The sequence below is a fragment of the Rhyacophila brunnea genome, unplaced genomic scaffold (genome assembly GCF_057557595.1).
Source record: "Rhyacophila brunnea isolate RB1 unplaced genomic scaffold, BYU_Rbru_1.0 scaffold_2, whole genome shotgun sequence".
Taxonomy (NCBI): Eukaryota; Metazoa; Arthropoda; class Insecta; order Trichoptera; family Rhyacophilidae; genus Rhyacophila; species Rhyacophila brunnea.
The window spans coordinates 19,351,129-19,371,731 of NW_028232859.1; the positions used below are offsets into that span (position 1 = coordinate 19,351,129).

Genomic DNA, 20,603 nt, shown 5'->3' on the forward strand with positions numbered 1-20,603 from the left:
GTCAACTCAATGTGAGAATAAAAATAAGACTTTCAATTTAATACTTCAAAAAAAATGAAATTAAGAAAATGGACTTCCAAAAAGTGGACGCTGTTTAAACAGATTTTTACGAGAAGTAGTTGTCAACCATTCGTCTAACTGCATGTAAAAAAATAATATTCTTTTTGACTAGCCATGGGTTCTAACCAGTGACATCCACACCCATGACTCCGTATTCATACAAAGACGGCCGCTCTAGGCAGTATGCCGATGTGGGTGCGAATACGAAAGTACCTAATATAAGTACTGCACGATGAAACCAATGCACTGTGCAAAGGCAGAAACTAATGAGCATTAGTTGATAATATGAATAGTAAAATGCAATTGGTCATATTATGTATACCAACTAAAGAGACAAATCATCCAATAATAGATTAATGAAAACTTCCTGCTAAAAGTTAGAAACAAAACAAGAATTAAGGAAGCAATAAAAAGGATTCTACTTCAAAACTTGTAACAATATGGTATTATAAGGCTACGTAATTTGGTTTGTAGAAATGGAAACAAGATTTTTTTCCTTATTACTTCAGTCTACAAGTAATCGCAACTTGAAATATACCGTTTTAAAATATTCAAAACAATAATAATAATAATAATAATAATATGATCTTCAGATGACGGAGATGCCATTTAACTTTTGAAAAATGTATATGTACCTACTTATATTGTTAAAAATAACACTATTTTGAAATAATTATTATCAACCTACTTTCATTTATTGTATGGGTTAATGGTAAGAATACTAATGAGCGCAAAATGGCTGCACATTTCGGCCATAGAAGTGTGATTTACTCCAGCTCATGATTCAGGGAAATGTAGATACGGACAGAGTTGGGTTTCGGGGATTCTCGAGAAATTTTAGAAATTTTTAATCCCGAATCTCGAGAGTTGAAATTTTTAACATTTCGGGAAATCCCGGATCTCGAGAATCTTTTCTCGAGATTCGGGATTTCTTTATTATCAAATATTAATTGAAAAAACGATTTTTCTATATGAAAAAAGTAGACAGAAAACATAAAAAGTTGAAAGACTGATCGGGGCGGGGCATTGAACACAATTAAGCCAACTTCGACTCAAAATGAGCGCAATTTTAAAACATCAGGGAATTTTGTGTCTCAAAAACGTACGCGATTGTCAGACGCAGCGATTGACAGTCTGTGTTTTCTATTCTAAATTCTATTTTAATAATAGCAATGTTTTGAATTATTTTTGTTTTCCTACTTCTTATTATTATACTCTTATTATACTTATTTTCTTACATAAATAAAAAAAATCATATTTTTTTGGAATCTGTCTGTTTTTACACTGATTTTAGGATTTTTTACGTTTTTTTAAATTTCCCGATATCTCGAGAATTCAAAATTTCATCATTTCGGGAAATACCGAATCTCGAGATTGAGATTATCTCGGGAAATACCCAACTCTAGATACGGTAGCAGGTGTAAGCAAAGGGATTTTTTTAGGTTACGCAACTTGCGTAAGTGCTAGAATATCCAAGGTGTTGGTGATCTAATATGACTGGCCCAGGATAGGGAGATGTAGTGCAATTTGGTCGCCATCATTCGATAGAAGATGGTACCTACCATAAGAATAAATTATTACCACTCCTAAGAAAAGGCATATTTTTAATGAGAGAAATAAAATATTTTCAATGTCTCGTAGCAGTAATATCCAAGGTGTTGGTGATCTAATATGACTGGCCCAGGATAGGGAGATGTAGTGCAATTTGGTCGCCATCATTCGATAGAAGATGGTACCTACCATAAGAATAAATTATTACCACTCCTAAGAAAAGGCATATTTTTAATGAGAGAAATAAAATATTTTCAATGTCTCGTAGCAGTATTCGCACGTTTTTATCATAGATGTGGAAAAAAATGAGACTCATTCCACGAATTGCGTATTTTTATTTGAAGAATCTTCAACGGGAAGAAGAAATTCGCAGCAAGTTTTTTAATTATTGCTAGGTACCTATACTAATATTACCTATAGGATTGACTATGCTGTGCAAAATATAAAAGGTTTCGTGACTAAAATTAATTAAAAAACGCTGGTATATTTAATATTGAACACACCAATGTAAATAATAGATATATTATGTATCACTATACAATGAAAACTTAGAAACTATAAGAGAATCTTCAAAGGATTCTTTGAGACTGCACACAATACGTGGAAACATTTTCCCAACTCTCGATTTCCACTCCAATGGAAAACGCTCGTTATTTTCACACATGCTATACCTATACAAACAGTTGATGGTGCTATCTAGGCATATCTCTTGTCGCACACAAGAAATCATTGTGTACTGCATGTTTTGAACATGGTTAAATGTGTTTTTGATCCGAATAAATTGTCAACACTATCAATAGGTAAGGACGTGATCGTAGAATTAGCAAAGAATTAATAACTGTAATGATTTAAACTAATGTAATATTTTAAGCACCTGTTCCGATCCAGATCTCCCCGCCATTAGCGACGGGCAAACATCGAGAGCATTGATAGCTTTAAATACCTGGGGGAGGCACATCGAGTGATAGCACTTTGCAAATAGAACTCTTTAGCCGAAGGAGAATAATTGTTGAAGCAACATTCAAATCGATGCGTAATGTCTGGGGCGCATGGCTGTACTCGTTTAAAACCAAATTAAGCGTATTCGACCTTTGCATTCTGACGGTGCTGCTTTGCGGTAGCGAGTCATGGCCTCACAGCAATACTGAATACTGAGTGTGCCGTGGTATAACGGACCGTGCAGCCTCATATCACACCGAGCGAAGAAGCGACGTTGGCCCTGTAAGAATACTGACAAGCGATAGATATTTATGGAGGCGCCGTAGGATGTCTACATTGTGCTCTAACTGAGATGTGGGTATAATATGCTGGTAACATCAAATTGTATCGTATCAGGTTATCGACATTCTTATATATTGTCGATTTTACACGGCGCAATGACGACGTGATCAACCAACGATCGCTTAGTTAATAATTCCAGCTAATAATTTCGGATAAGTACCGGCATTATCGAAATTTGCTTAAAAATCGTGTAAAATCTTTAAAAAAATTTACACTATGTCCAATTAATAGTGTCGTAACCTAATACATATCACGCGTGGTCATTGATAGATTCGCCGCACGCCATGTAACTTTTTGCAGTATCACCTTGGCAAAGTCTCATGACTTGATGACACGTACGGCCGTCATCGATCTTCATAACGAAGCCGTAAGAAGTAAAAACATGACAATTAAGTAGACAAATTAACAGTCTCTAATAAATGAGACGCTTGGATATCAATTACGATAAATCTACGCTCTGACAGGTGATCACATAGGCGTGAAACGAAGCCAAACTTTTAACAATGTTCATCGAAAGTTCCCAAGAAAACTGCTGTATTTTATTTCAATTATAATAATTATTGTCTATAACTCTTTTTTCTTTTACGTGAAGTTGAACGAAAACGACATTATCGCAACGTAAATAATTACATCAAATTTGTGAAAAAGTTTTTAGCTAAATAGATAATGTGTTGAGCTATTGTTTCAGATATATAGAACAACTTTATTATAGGTATACATTACATAGGATCATTGTGTAAATAAAGTTTTGGAAACAATAATCAATCATTGTTCGTCAATTTTAGGCAACCCATCCTATACTACACATCAAATTACCGGCGGTGAATTTCTACCGCCATGATGAAAATATTCTACAATGACCATTTTAGTTGGACATTTAATTACTAATCATAAAGTGATACTAACTGTGAACGATCATTAAGACGTGTCTCAACTCTGATGGTTCGGCCATGTTAACAGCATGGACGTCAGATGACAGAATAAGTATTGAGCTGACGTACAATATCGATGGGTAATGTTGAGCACGACCTAAAGCAATGGCGTCCCGTGGGGGTAGGCAGGTATTGCATTGCATAGAGGCGGCACATTATAAAAGGCGGCGAATGAACACAGTGATACAAATATCGTTATTTTAGAGCAGTGGCGGTTTTCCACGAAACAGACGACATTATCGCTTCATAAAAGTGGGGCCACACCAATGACATTAATATGGACGAATCATCTGGAAAAGAAAATGACACTCACTTTATTGTCGGGTCTGCCGAATGGCATAATCTGTTCTAACGCCATTACAATAAAGGTGATATTGCTATAAATTCCTGCTGGGTCTGCCGAATGGTTCGGTTCGAACGGGTTCGCTCAAATGAACATTGACATTAGAAACACTGCTCTAACGCCATTACAATAAAGGTCATATTGCTATAAATTCCCGATGCGTGATATCACATAATGGAAATTGCGTGACATCTACCTATACATGCGAATGCGCGAATTTACTTGCTAGCTACTGTATTGAGTGCGTCGTCCATTAATAATGTCATTGGACCACACCGGCAACAAGTCGCGCGACAACTCGTTAAATTTTACGATAATTATCATAATTGCTTAAGAAATTTTACGATAATTATCATGATTATCGTAAAATTTAACGAGTTGTCGCGCGACTTGTTTTCGGTGTGGCCCCGCTTTTAGAAACGATCGACTTCTTGAATTATTTTTTAAATAATCAAAACAAAAGACCCTGACAACATGACTATTAAACTATATTGTAATGGAGGTTTACCGCAACTAAGGCACCATTTTCACAAGGGTGACTACACCGGTAAGCGCCGCAGACCTCCTCGTACCTAACACCAGCACTGTTTGAGAGTAGGTTTTATAGAAATACCATAATTCTCAGTAGATGGTGTGTACCTATATACTTTTATAGATTTTTAATAATAATAAATTAAGTAGGTATGTAACCTAACGATATTTCAGATAATTAAGTCTGCTTAATGGCGACACTTTGAATAGGGACGTGACTGATCTTAAGATACCGGGAATATAACAATGGATGGAAGATACGCAGGACAGAGATTCTTAGAGGAGGCCAAGACATACACTAGCCTGTGAAGAAGAAGAATAATGATTTATTAGATTATTATAATATAAGAGCTGTGTAAGTACAGATGGAAGAGGAAGGGAATAAAAATAAATCACCAAAACGTGTAATCGTCAAAAATATAAACCACTTAAAAAGTTTGTAGGAGAAAGTCTTTGCTCCAAATCACGTAGGATTTATTCAAAAAGACGCGCCCGCCCGCCTTAATTTGCTTTGAGTCTCCGGCATTCTTCCACGCGGATAAATCACCAAATCATAAATATTAAAAGTTAGGCCCGGCTACGTCTTCCGACGGGCCTGTGCGTGATCGAACAAAAAGCCAACAAAAAAAATGCTAGGAAAACTTTACCGAACTTCCGAAGTCCCGTGTACCTACCACGCGTAAAACATGCAAGGTTGTCAACTGACATCCGTTTATTTCCCGGTATTTTAACTACCTACCACCACGGATGAGAAAAGTTTCCAAAATAACCCAAAATATTTTTAATGTCACAATTGGATGAGCCAAAAGAATAATAATTATACGTAAATTATACATGCCGGCTAAATCATTCTGCAATGAATAAATCGATATATTATCAGTATAAATGCAAATAACGATCCAATGAAAAGTATGGACAATATTATAATGAGCTCAAAAAGGACGGAATGTCTAAGACGAAGGTAAACAATTAAAACAAAATGAAAAGAATACCCATACGGACTTAAGAGAGTGGTCAAAATCATCACTATCACGCCAATTGAGATTCAATGCGATACAAATCTGACAATGACAAAAAAATTCTGACATTTGAATTATTTTCATGCAAGGTAAACGTTAAATAACCACTTGCTATCGAGTGTTTTCGGCACTGGAGCGTCATGATAGTTCCACACTGCGAAAACGCAATTGTCAGAAAATACACCAAAGCAACATGAAAAACGCCAGCAATATAGTGGAGTACCTATACCATGGCAACATTATTTTGTCGAATGCTTCAATTAAAAATCATCAAAAGATGTATCGGTAGATAGCATACTTGTATTTAAAGAAAATCTTGTACTAATTGATGAGCTGCAGATTAAAAGAACCTAAGAGCATAGATCACGTTGTGTAAATCGATTTCATAGCTTAATATGCAATTACAATTTCTACATAACTGTTTCCATCATTCTGTCGTCGAATTGGTCTATGACGTTTACCATTCTGATCATTGACATCAATGTCTATGATACAATCTACTTATAATAAGTTTAAATGATCAGATCTATTTTGGCCAACCCTAGTAAAAATAATAAAGTCACAGGTTTCAGAACATATTTCATTGATGACATCGCAACTTTCCTCATATTTAGATGCATTAGGGTACGTGTGGAAATTGTTCGATCCACATAAAATACCATGTGGAAAGCATCGTTTTGTTTTATATCGCCATTTTTTTATGAAATATGTAGTTAGCCAAATTCGTACTCTCATGGTTACGTATAGACATCGCGCGTTATGTATACATTTCACTGAGAAGGATGGAATGAAATAATTACATATTATTATTAACCGAATTTTATAATATAAAATTTGGGGGTCGGGGGGGGGGGGGGGTCGTAATTTAAGATGTTAAGGTGACTATTAAATTTATATGAAATACATTAATTATCAAATATATTATCATTAACCGGGATCCACCTAGTATTAGCCAATAATCCTTTAGTATACTAGTAGGTTGTCGTATATCCTTCGAGTACTACTGGATTACCGCATTCATCCGGCGGACATTCTATCTGATAACTATGTGTCCGGCCTATCTCCATTTAATGGTTTTGGCATAGGTACATACTTTATTATATCGCATACTGTTGTTTGCTTCGTTTTTTTGTTTTTACGCGTGATGCCCAACAGTTGCCTGTATTTGCGAGACCATTGGCAAAATATTCAAGGTCGGCGGAATTACGTGGCAGCGAGAACAAGGGTCCAAGAAGAGTGGAGAAAGGTTGCGAAGGCCTTCTTCCAACTGTTTATTGAAATGGCTGATGATGCTAGTGATGATATTAGTAGGTCGGCCTAGTGCCTAGTCCGTATTATGTGATCCAATCTAAACTAATCACTAATCAGTGAGACGGGATTAAGTGTGTAGTTGCTTCGATTGTTTTTCGATGGCTGTAGTTAGATCGGGCGGGGAGGGGGGGACGGGGATACGCCACGCAATTAAACTCGAAAACAAATCCTGCAATTAAGAGTTGAGCATCTGTCTTTGACATCTGCCGGGTTGGGTGTGTTTCAGAACCTAGATTCACTTAGGATAGGTGTTAGTGAAATAATGCAAACCCAATGATTACTCCCACTACGAATTAATATTCTTATCGTGTTGTAAGGGTTCGGAGAAATCACTACCTACCGATAATTTAATTCTATTATCGATTTCAACGATATCTACGTATTTAACAAAAGGATTCTACGAAAAAATACTACATATTATTTAAGTATAATTTAGGATCTCATCCAGGGGCTCCGGGTTCGACCCGGTGAGGTCACCGTATCTTTGTCGTTTTTTGAAAGCCTGGGTGTTTATGTGATCGTTTTACTTCTACAACTACACTATTTTTTCACTACACTACTGTCATTGGGTCTCGTGGCTTGTTATTGTGTTAAAAAGGGCCTATATAAACAGCAATAAGAAGAACTCATGTCAGCTGTAACACTTGCCAACGCAGTAGTATTTAATGAGATGTTTTAGTGGATTCAAAATAATATAATGAAAAATCGATATTTCTAGTTACTTACTAAAGTTTACTCAAACTCGAATTGGTCGTGCAGCACAAATTTATTCAAGAAAATCCAATTAGCATTATTCTCATTTGTTCGTTTTGCGAAACGCTTTGCAAAATTACACTAATTTAAAAGCACAGTTTTTTTGTCAGAGTATTTTATTTTATTTCATCTGAATCACAACCGAGGAAAATATGTTGGTAGCTAACTCAATCAACGTTTAAATCGTACCTACAGCTGTAAAGAAGAATGAGATGAGAGAAAAGTTCGCCAAAGTTTACTCGGGGCGTTCATTTTATCTATTAATAAGAATCGCGAAATAAGTACCTACTTTATCAATAAAAGTACTTACGAGGGTGGGTCAATAAGTCCTTAGAAAAGCCGACAGGTGGCGCGACTAGTACTGTAAGCGGTTTGTTTTCATGCAGCGGCACTACCGATTCAGTATGCTGCGAAGTTTCAATCAGATTGGTCGGGTTGTTGTGTGTTTCTCGTACATTTAAAAAAAAAATTGCTTGTGGAAAATGGAAAAATGGAAAATGGAGAAAATTGAGTTTAGAGCTGTTATTAAACATTTTAATATAAAAGGGTTAACAGCAAAGGAAATAAAAAATGAGTTGGATTTAGTTCACGGCATATCTGCTCCTTCACTTGCAACTATTTATAACTGGTTAAATGAATTCAAACGTGGTCGTACATCAACAAAGGATGAACCACGCTCAGGACGTCCTGTAGAGGTACAGGACGTCCTGTAGAGGTGACTACACCAGAAATGATCAATAAAATCCACAATATGGTGTTAAGTGACCGAAGATTAAAGTTGAGTGAGATAATTGAGGTTACAGGGATCTCAAAAGGTAGCGTCATTTCTATTTTACATGACAAATTGGGCATGAAAAAAAATTCTGCAATGAAGGGTGATTTCTGATGGGTGCCGCGTTTGCTCACAGTCGACAATAAACGCAATAGGGTGGTGGCCTCTAAAGCCCTGTTGTCGCTCATGCAACGCAATCCGGATGAATTTTTTCGTCGCTTTGTGACTGTAGATGAAACATGGATACACCACTATACTCCCGAGACGAAAGAACAGTCAAAGCAGTGGATTGCGAAAGGCGAACCATGTCCAAAGAAGGCGAACACCGTAAAATCAGCTGGTAAGGTTATGGCTACTGTATTTTGGGATGCACGTGGAATTATATTCGTTGACTATTTGGAAAAATGAAAAACAATAACAGGGGATTATTATGCATCTTTATTGGACCAGCTAAAAAACAAAATTGAAGAAAAACGGCCTCATTTAAACAGGAAAAAAATCCTCTTTCATCAGGACAATGCCCGTGTTCACACATGTTTACGATCAATGGCTAAAATTGAAGAATTGAAGTTCGAATTGGTCGACCACCCACCGTATTCGCCAGATTTAGCCCCCAGTGACTTTTTCCTTTTCCCAAACTTAAAAAAATGGCTAAGTGGACAACGTTTTTTTTCAAATGAAGAAGTCATCGATCGGACAAATGCTTATTTTGAGGACCTTCCGAAAACTTATTTTTCTGACGGTTTAAAAAAAATTGAGAAACATCTAACCAAGTGTATTGAGCTCCAAGGAGATTATGTTGAGAAATAAAAAAAAAATACAAAAATAAAAACTGTTTTAATGCTTTTTTCTAAGGAATTATTGACCCACCCTCGTATACATTAATATTCATTGCAAGAATTATTAGTACTTTCACCTACTCAACGAACCTCAGCGAAGATCAGAATATTTTCACTTACCGTTGCGCGCTAAACCTCTAATCCGATTCGCTTGTCATCATGAGTCATCACAACCAATCCTCGCAAACGTGTGTTATGATACTTTAACACTATAAAGATTGCATATTATATTATGCACTACAAACAATATTAGTATTTTTTTTAATTTTCTTACATTTTTACCAAAACATTATAATTGTAATAAATGCTATTGTAGATACGTAATGAAAGCCGAAACTATTAAAATGTTATATTTTATTTCCCCATGTTCGGGGGAAAAATATTTTTGATAACACAACAAACTGTTGCATAAACACTCCTAGAAGTGTTACAAGTAGCCACATCGGTTTAAACATGTTATATAATATTTAAGGTCCATAACATTACAATTCTGATGGCAACCTACGTTAGCAGACTTAATATTTGAGGCATAAGGAGTAACATGATAATATGATAAATGGTATAGAATAGACTGACGGTACATATAATCGCCATTCATAACATAACATATCACAAACAGCGATCGCAAGATAAATCCCATGACGCCAGATACGAGGGTGGGTCAATAAGTCCTTAGAAAAGCCGACAGGTGGCGCGACTAGTACTGTAAGCGGTTTGTTTTCATGCAGCGGCACTACCGATTCAGTATGCTGCGAAGTTTCAATCAGATTGGTCGGGTTGTTGTGTGTTTCTCGTACATTTAAAAAAAAAATTTGCTTGTGGAAAATGGAAAAATGGAAAATGGAGAAAATTGAGTTTAGAGCTGTTATTAAACATTTTAATATAAAAGGGTTAACAGCAAAGGAAATAAAAAATGAGTTGGATTTAGTTCACGGCATATCTGCTCCTTCGCTTGCAACTATTTATAACTGTTTAAATGAATTTAAACGTGGTCGTACATCAACAAAGGATGAACCACGCTCAGGACGTCCTGTAGAGGTGACTACACCAGAAATGATCAATAAAATCCACGATATGGTGTTAAGTGACCAAAGATTAAAGTTGAGTGAGATAATTGAGGTTACAGGGATCTCAAAAGGTAGCGTCATTTCTATTTTACATGACAAATTGGGCATGAAAAATATTTCTGCAAGATGGGTGCCGCGTTTGCTCACAGTCGACAATAAACGCAATAGAGTGGTGGCCTCTAAAGCCCTGTTGTCGCTCATGCAACGCAATCCGGATGAATTTTTTCGTCGCTTTGTGACTGTAGATGAAACATGGATACACCACTATACTCCCGAGACGAAATAACAGTCAAAGCAGTGGATTGCGAAGGCAAACCATGTCCAAAGAAGGCGAAAACCGTAAAATCAGCTGGTAAGGTTATGGCTACTGTATTTTGGGATGCACGTGAAATTATTTTCGTTGACTATTTGGAAAAAGGAAAAACAATAACAGGGGATTATTATGCATCTTTATTGGACCAGCTAAAAAACAAAATTGAAGAAAAACGGCCTCATTTAAACAGGAAAAAAATCCTCTTTCATCAGGACAATGCCCGTGTTCACACATGTTTACGATCAATGGCTAAAATTGAAGAATTGAAGTTCGAATTGGTCGACCACCCACCGTATTCGCCAGATTTAGCCCCCAGTGACTTTTTCCTTTTCCCAAACTTAAAAAAATGGCTAAGTGGACAACGTTTTTTTTCAAATGAAGAAGTCATCGATCGGACAAATGCTTATTTTGAGGACCTTCCGAAAACTTATTTTTCTGACGGTTTAAAAAAAATTGAGAAACGTCTAACCAAGTGTATTGAGCTCCAAGGAGATTATGTTGAGAAATAAAAAAAAAATACAAAAATAAAAACTATTTTAATGCTTTTTTCTAAGGAATTATTGACCCACCCTCGTATTACCGGTTAAAGCGGTGTGTGTTGCAAAATCTTAGCCAAATAATAACCCCAGGTTAATCTATTAGGAAGGTAACTTTCCGGGATGTGAGCCTAATAAGCTCGGGCATAATCATCATTAGGAGAGCAGGAAAGTGTGTGAGTGAGACGTAATGCATCCGCAAACACTCGTCAGCGAGCTTAAAAGCTTCAAGAATATAAACTGGTGTAAAATTGTGCTTCCAGCGCCGCTGGGATGAAAATAATCTTTTCTTCCACAGTTAATCCCCCATTGTAACTTTGCCAGTGTAGTTTTATTTGACGTATGCCAAATGAGGCTCAGATTTCGACAAATTAAGACAATTTCGCTGTTCAAGGAGGTTAGTTAATACATATATATGATAACTGGGTGATTGTGTTTATATCTAGTATTGTAATCCGTCAATGGTCGATAGACTGGTTTTCACTAGGGAATAGTTAGGTATAAGTATTATTTTAGCTACTAAACGAGCGTTTGTTTATAATTTTAATATTTATATTATGGTAGAACTTCAGTACAATAGCTTCAAAAAAAGTTTATGTTGATTATACAATCTACAACTCACGTGTCATTGACGATGATATCGGACTATACCATGGAGTCATCAACATTAATATTATCTACTTAATATATTTTGTAATTGTTATGGAACAACTTGTCTTAGGTCCAGAGTTTAAAACTAGTAGGTACTTAACAATTTGATATTTTTGCTCTCTTTTTTGAAGTGGTGCACATATGAGTCTCCGTAGGCTGAATGTTATTAGTTTTCCTTCTTTAAAACTGTTTTTACATTAAAACTATTTTCACTATAAGAAAATTTTCGTCCAGATCCGAGTGCTATTTTCCAGATAACACTTTTCACTGAAAATAAATATGCGTCCAAAATCAAAGTCGACGTCCCACTTTTGCCAAATACTACGTGTAGTCCCTGTGTCCTTGTTTTGTGTCGCCCGATTGGGGTTATATGATTATTTTGGATGAAAGCAGAATTTCCGAGTGTGCCGTAGGTTTCCCACTGCTGAAGAACTAGACAATACAAAATACAAAATATGCATCTTATAAGCCATGTAAATACGTATATTATGCGTAGGTACTCTAGAGTTTTACAGGTTTATGCATTTATGATAATATATCAGCTATATCGGCCTAATAATAATTTTCTACAATTCTTGTAAATTATTAATATCTACAATTATAGATTAATTTTAAGTTTACTGATTATTCAGTCATATCAATACTATGATACAATAAAACTGCATTACGTTATGATATAAATAACCCAAGGCGATACATAAAAAATCTCCGAAAAAAGAAACTGAAATGGTGCAGAATTAAAATACCGGAGACGAATCAATGAACCAAAAGGAATTTGATTATTATTAGCAAAATAAACTCAACTAAACAAATACCGGTCCAATAAACTTTGACACGATCTGGATAAAAATCGAACAGTCAACAGACGTATATTACTTATATTACGGTAATAACGACGAATCCTAGAACGGATTCAGTCAATCAAAGAGTCATAAACTCCAACGGTCGATCTGACTCCTTTATGCGATTCGCCGGAAGGGTCCCGCTTAAGGGGGGACATGCTCGTCGAAGGTCAAAATTGAGTTTTTATTGTATTTTCAAACCATGATCCTGGACACTCCTTAAACGTTGTAGATAATCTATTTATATAATTTTGAAGCCTTATTATCCTTTATAGTTATTTTAAACATTTGATGACTGCATAAAGTATTTTTGTTACATAAAATAGTATTCATTTAAACCTCTCGCTCTAATGTTTTAGAATATAGTCATATTTCGGTACATAACTGTGCAGTGGTGTTAGGATTTTTTACGTTTATTAATTTTTAAACGCATTTGTGAAACCATTAGTATAATTTAATACGAGATAATTTTTGTGAAATATTCACGATAAAAAATTATATTGATAATCTCTGTGATCCCAAATTTGACAAGAATTAGGCATTTTATTATTCAAAAAATCGGCAAGATTAACACATTTGAAGATGATTCTAAAGATACTTATTATAAGCTATGTCTTTGAGCATTCAAGTGTGATAAACATCTTATGAATAATGATTGCTTTATAATAATTATTTACCTAAGAATAAGGTAGTGTTTTTTTGAAATACGCCATTTCTTTTGTCATTCCCTAGTGGTTAAGCTACAACATACGGCCGTAGCCATAAATTGACAAACTATAATTAAAGTAGGGAGTAAAATTATGTTAACGCGCGTGTTTACCTTGTTGTACCTAACCGAATTTTTTTTTATTTTTTTTTAAACGGTACATGTTCAAACACGCGCGTCAATATCATTTTACTCCCTACTTCAATTATAGTTTGTCAATTTATGGCTACGGCCGTATGTTGTAGCTTAACCACTGGGGAATGACAAAAGAAATGGCGTATTTCCAAAAAACACTACCTTATTCTTAGGTCAATAATTATTATAAAGCAATCATTATTCATAAAATGTTTATCACACTTGAATGCTCAAAGACATAGCTTATAATAAGTATCTTTAGAATCATCTTCAAATGTGTTAATCTTGTCTATTTTTTGAATAATAAAATGCCTAATTCTTGTCAAATTTGGGATCACAGAGATTATCAATATAATTTTTTATCGTGGATATTTTACAAAAATTATCTCGTAATAAATTATACTAATGGTTTCATAAATGCGTTTAAAAATTAATAAATCTAAAAAATATTAATACCACTGCACAGTTATGTACCGAAATATGACTATATTCTAAAACATTAGAGCGAGAGGTTTAAAAGAATACTATTTTATGTAACTAAAATACTTTATGCAGTCATCAAATGTTTAAAATAACTATAAAGGATAATAAGGCTTCAAAATTATATAAATAGATTATCTACAACGTTTAAGGAGTGTCCAGGATCATGGTTTGAAAATACAATAAAAACTCAATTTTGACCTTCGACGAGCATGTCCCCCCTTAATAAAATAAACAAGCGATTCGAGTTAATGGCATAAAATAATGTCCAACGGTAAAATATCAATCAGGAAATTATATTACGAATGGCGAGAGATGAATAAACGTCAAAAGAATAGAATAATGACATTATTTTATCATATTTCGGTAAAATTATTAGTATTATCACATTTAACTAATTATTGATAATAGCATGATGAACTACTCGATGCTCCTGTCAAAAGTAGACGTTGCTCTTTATGTTTATGGCACAGAACTGGGCATGAAAACCATTACCAAATGCATGTAGCTTTAGCATGACTTCGGATGCTGCCAGAGGTGGCGACACACCGTCCTCGCATGATCTCCTTGAAGCCATGCGACAAGATAAATTTAATTTAAACCAATACAAGATTAACAGGACACGCAGGACGTGGGACTGGACCGGAAGATAAAGGCGCTACCAGAGTAGAAAAATAACTGAGTTACCTTCTGAGTGTAACTGTAAGAAGATATTGTGTTAAAAATGTTATTTTCAATTTTTAGTCACTATCGCAACGTAGACGAAACCGCGCATTCAATATTGATACCTAATAATAATTGTGGACATTCAACGGACTTTTCATTTTATGTTTTGAACGCCATAAAGTGATAAACCACAAAATTGGCTTCAATGTCTTGGTGTGTGGCGACTGGCTTTCGCTTGCCCATGTTTCGAGTAAGTAGGGATCATAAGAAACTTATTGTAGTTTTTAACACAAATAATACTAATTCATCATTATATGTAGGTATATACGTAATTGACAATTATTGTATATTATACAAATAATAAGATTAGAAAACAGGGACATGTTTTGTTCCAGTGACACAATAGTTGGTGCACGGATACAATAATTTCTTACCCTTTACCGTGTGTACGATATAGGCGGGACCAATAATGTGTATATAGTCATATCGGTATAATCAAATCTTATTTACGATGCAATACCAACATTTAGACGTATTTTGATTGAGAGGAAAATATTCTAGATGAGACATAATCGACCAAAAATATTTACGTATCCATATCGATTAAAGTCTGCGAGGTCTACGCGAGTCGCGAATAAAAACGAAGAGCTGTGTCTGCAAGTACCTACATGTAAATCCAGGTACCTACTTACCAAAACAATAAGTACGGCGTAAACATTTCGATGACATTATTTTGAGGAGCCTTCAAAATCCAACCCATGTCAGATTTTCAGGGGGGACCGTGAACATGAAAACCAAAAGAACCGCTTCGGTCGCGATTTACGATCAACACTACATGACACACAGCCCTCGCGTGTAGTCCCGCCAATCGCATCGCTACCCTACGAGTAGACTAGATCAGTGCTTCCCAAACCTTTTCACCGTATGAACTATAAATCTAGAATTGAATTCAAGGCCCTAAAGAAATTGTGTTACCTAATCACAAACAAAGTTACTTTATTTGTACATTTAATATATAATCATATATAGAACATTTTAAACACTTACATATGAAGCAAATCCATACACTGAGTAAATTTTAAACATAGAAGATAATAGTGATGAACTATCGACACGCGTCAGGTACGGACACTAAACCAGGAGATAAGGCGTAGAGTCAAAGCTTTCGATATGTGGTTGTATAGACGCGTCCTCAAAATTCATGGGACTGACGGTGTTACAAATGATGACGTTCTCAATCGAATAGGAAGCGACCGAGAAGCTTTGCGCAGTATCAAAACCAGAAAACTACAGTACCTCGGTCACATTATGAGGAAAAAATTACAGTTTTCCCCAACTTGACATCCATGGAAAGATAAACGGCAATCGTAGCAGAGGACGACTCCACAATTCGTGATTTAAGAACCTCCATGATTGGTGCGAGTGTAGCTCCACCAAACTGTTCTGGGTGCCAGATACTGCAAAAATTACCCTGATGGTGGCCGACCTCCACTAGGGGACGGCACAATATATTAATCGAAAACCATGTAAGAATCCCGTATCGCACAAGCACACCTGTAATTAAGACCATACAGAACTGTAATAATACATAATAAATGTTGAGAGGAATGTGCAGGAAAATATTATTTGTATCGCAATTCTTAAGGGAAAGGGAAGAAATCTTTATACTTCTCTTTATCTTTATTTGGGTCGACGATAAAATTACGATTTTCTTTTTTACCAATTTCTACTTCAAAAATTCCCCACGATATGAAGGCACTGCACCGATGTTTGATAAGAGTTTTAGGATCTATAATGGAGGGAGGCGTGATATCAGTCGAATGTCAATAAACTCTATCCAGATATTGTGTTCTGTTCAGAATTAAATTAAAACAAACGCCTAATGTTGTTTGCAGTGAAGTGAAAAATGCACAACTAGAAACAAGATTCGATAGTGCGTTATTTAAATGAAGAAAACTGTAGGTAGATTTTTTTTACCAAATACTGAAATTAGCTGACGACTACAGGGTCGCGCCCCCAGTTTTAAAATCACCTATCTAGGAAAAAGCATCCGCGATCATCCAACGTCTGAAAGCCAATCCCATTTGACCGCAATATGTCGAAACGAGGACAATAAATTCTCGAGGGCGTCGAATGGGCACATTTATTTCCCCCGAAGACTTGTGTTAATTGGGCTAATATAATGATTAAATAGAGTCATGTAGATAAGAGTGGAAATTTAACCTCTATTTTTAATGTGAATTATCATTATCATTGACATCGCCGTGCTAACGTAACTATTGTAATTTTGACTAAGTAATGTTTCTGTAGACAAGATTTAAAAATGAAGCATTTTTTATCGAGAACACATAAGAATCTTTCAACTAGGTACCTACAGTTACAGTAATAACAAGTCATTGCGTACAACTAATAAGATAAACTTGCAAGAATTCGTAGTAGGTATTATGTACTACTTGAGTATTGGATAAACAAGTATCTTATTTTTTTAAATAATGACAAACAACGGAAGCGTCGTATTCTATTCTTTCTCAAAGGTGGTACTTTATCAGTTATCACAATCGCAAGGGTAGGCGGTACGGCTAACGTTTGATGTGTTTCCCATCAAAGAATTTCCCTGCGATAATCGGCGTTGAAAAGCTCTTGAGCTACACAGAGCTACACAGAGCTACACCAACGCTTGTTTGCGTACTCGCCGCGGGCTGTCGTTTTAATTCTGTCCCTGTCCGCTAGCAGTGTCCGGTCGGTGAAATATTCACGCGACCAGGGCCGTGTCCGGTGCACTGGTGCGGAAGAGTCGACTCGATAAAAATGTACGGATTCCACAATCATTAAATTTACGCCTCCGCGAAAAGCAGGCACCGACCCATGTTACGTAGTTTTTATTATTTAGTGTTTATTGTGTCAAAATGACAATGGATGTTTGATGTCGTAATTATAAGGTATACGATTCAGTGCGTGTATATTTCAGGAACGAATGAAAATTCGGGCAAAAGCATTTGAAGTTGTATAAACGAAATATCAAGGGTCAACCGTTTGAAATATTTTTACAACGCCTTTTTATATAAACATACTTACTAATACGTGGAAGAATAATATTTTCGTCGTGTTTTATGTTATATGATCATTCTACAAACCAAACGCCAATTGGTTGACCACAGAAGTTATCTAACTTGAATTGACAACATTATAAAATCAGCCACAGCATGATTCACTCATTAAATCTCGAAAAAGGCAATACAAATTAAGTCATTGCCCTCTATTAGCATGATTCGCTGTATGGACAGAGTTGGGACCAGAAAAAATCGCTAACTTTACTCGACGACCCATCAAATATAATAATTATGACATATATACCTACCTATCAGTGGTGTGCGGTAACTTGCTTGTAGGGGTGCTGTTGAAACAATGCATATTACTTATATGTATACCTACTCATAGCTACGTTAGTATCTTTGTAAGGTTTTGTAACTCATTGAATTATAGTGAGTCACCTGTGAAATAGTATGGTGCATGGTATTACGAAGTGGTAGCTCTGCGATTTTTAAAACATATTATTTAGACAATATTCATAATGTAGAACGTGAAAATTAACAACAAAGCGTGAAAAAGCTATAAATAATATAGATTGGTTAGAAGAAGTATAGTTAAGCAAAAATGTACCGTACAATCGTGTAATAGCAATAGCATACATACTATAAATGTTTATACCTAGTCATTTATCGAATATTTCTGGGGGTGCTCTGCATATTATAAATAATATATGGACCGCATGCCACTGGTATTTAGATAAATATTTAATTAAGTTGGCATCTATTTTCTTTGTGTATACTAGCCTTTCTGACGACGAATCAACACTAACGCCATCACCTAATAAAGCGTGACATAGGTAGGTAGAACTAATTATTCCAACGTAAAACAAACCCAGACTTTATTTTGCGGTTACTAAATAACTAATTAATGATAATGCAATTCCCATCACAGCCATTCCAATCAGGGACATTGTATGGAGTAGTTTTCTCTCAAAGTAAATTTGGTGGTAAAATGTTAACCACGTCGAGTCGGGATGGGATCAAACAGAGAGCTTTAATGTAATGTTGCAACAACCCTTGAGTGCAGGGGCCAGTCGGCTCGTAGTGCATTTGCATTTGTGGGGTTTCCACGTACCCCGGACGATAAACAATACGGGTATTACGAGCATAAACAATATGCAACACTGATCATAGATTAAGCTCCAATTACACACTATGATCACCTCGTTTAGGACATATTATTTATTTATAAGGGAAATGTTTCATTTAATCTCATTCTAATTAAATTGAAAGCTTGAATAATAATATAACTTGATATTTTCGTTGAGCATATCACCTGCAGAAATAAGAAATATGCACGTAAAAAATCAGTCACGATAGAAATAAAACAAAGGATCAAAGACAATTTCTTTATTTAACTCGAAGACATTCCTCATAGGTTTTCTTTTGTATTGCTTCTTAATATCACATACTATGAGACATAAATGACGTGAGTATTCGTATCTACATTTGCTAAAAAAAAAAGTTTTAGATATATGTATATAAAAAATATTAATTCATCTAGCAATGCTTTACAGGGGTCCCCAACTGCTTCATGATCAAGAACACGTTTACTATGAAGAAAAGAGTTGCGGGCAATAATTTCGCAATACAACTTCCATATTTTATATAACTTCAATCTTCCATAGGTAGTTTTAAAAAGAAAAAAATATATCTAGGTATACCTACAATTTTACGAATATATTTTCCGACTTTTTTATTATATTATCAACAAATCAGAAACATGTAAGAAAATCCAAATTTACAAGATTTATGGAAGAGTACGATACATTCGTTTTTACCATAACTTAGTCATCATTTCAAGATTATATTTCCATTATTATTTTTTGCACTGACTTACATCAATTCGGTCACTTATATCATATCCAAACACCGATGGGCGATGACAAAATTGATGAACATAACTTAATGGATTTGATAATACGAAAGTGCGATTGTCATATATATATTTTTAAAAATAGGTATATCTATTTCTTTCCACTAATCCTCGCAGACACGCTGTTGGTAACCCATTCGTATATCGTTATATCCGTAAATTGGAATACCTACTAGATCATGAAATGATAACTAAAGTATTGTGGAACAATCACCACAGATAAGAAAATTATGTAGATAACATTGATAAGAATTTAAATTACCTAAATTTAATAATGGTTATGACACCGAAGGTCATCTAATGAAAGAAGATAACTCACTACTGGCCATCAAACAAAATAATTACTTAATTAAAGTAGCTACCTGCCCATAGGCTGGGAAGACAGCGAATATCCGAACATTTCTGTCAATACAACAGTTCTAAATTATAATATTACAATGTTGCATATAGGATGAACCTGCATAACATTTTAGCAATGGCAATAAAATTATATTTAAAACAAATAACTGCTTTAAAACAATCTAAAAAATATAATATACTAAAACGTTTTTATGCTAAAATAATATCATTCATATACTTATATTATAATGCGGTAGTGTTAAAATAAAGTTAGTAACTATACGATAATATAAACAGCAACCTAAAAAAACATGAAAATGTTTCATACAACCTTAACCTTGTAAGACTGAAAAGCGAATTAGTGATAAATGGCGTGGAAGAACTATTCGAGTCATGTCGTGCAGACTGAAAGTACGCTCCGGATCCATAGATAGTACTTACGTACTCAAAAATGAATGTGTATGTATGCATATACTATAAAATATAACTTAGCGTCTACAGATGTGGTGAA

At 35.1% G+C, this 20,603-nt stretch overlaps 1 protein-coding gene across 1 annotated transcript in view; it reads right to left on the bottom strand.

The window, feature by feature from the left end:
• The window catches only part of Arf6 (ADP-ribosylation factor 6), a 112,785-nt gene that overhangs the window by 9,953 nt on the left and 82,229 nt on the right, over positions 1–20,603 (bottom strand). The gene's annotated exons all lie outside the window — the stretch shown is intronic.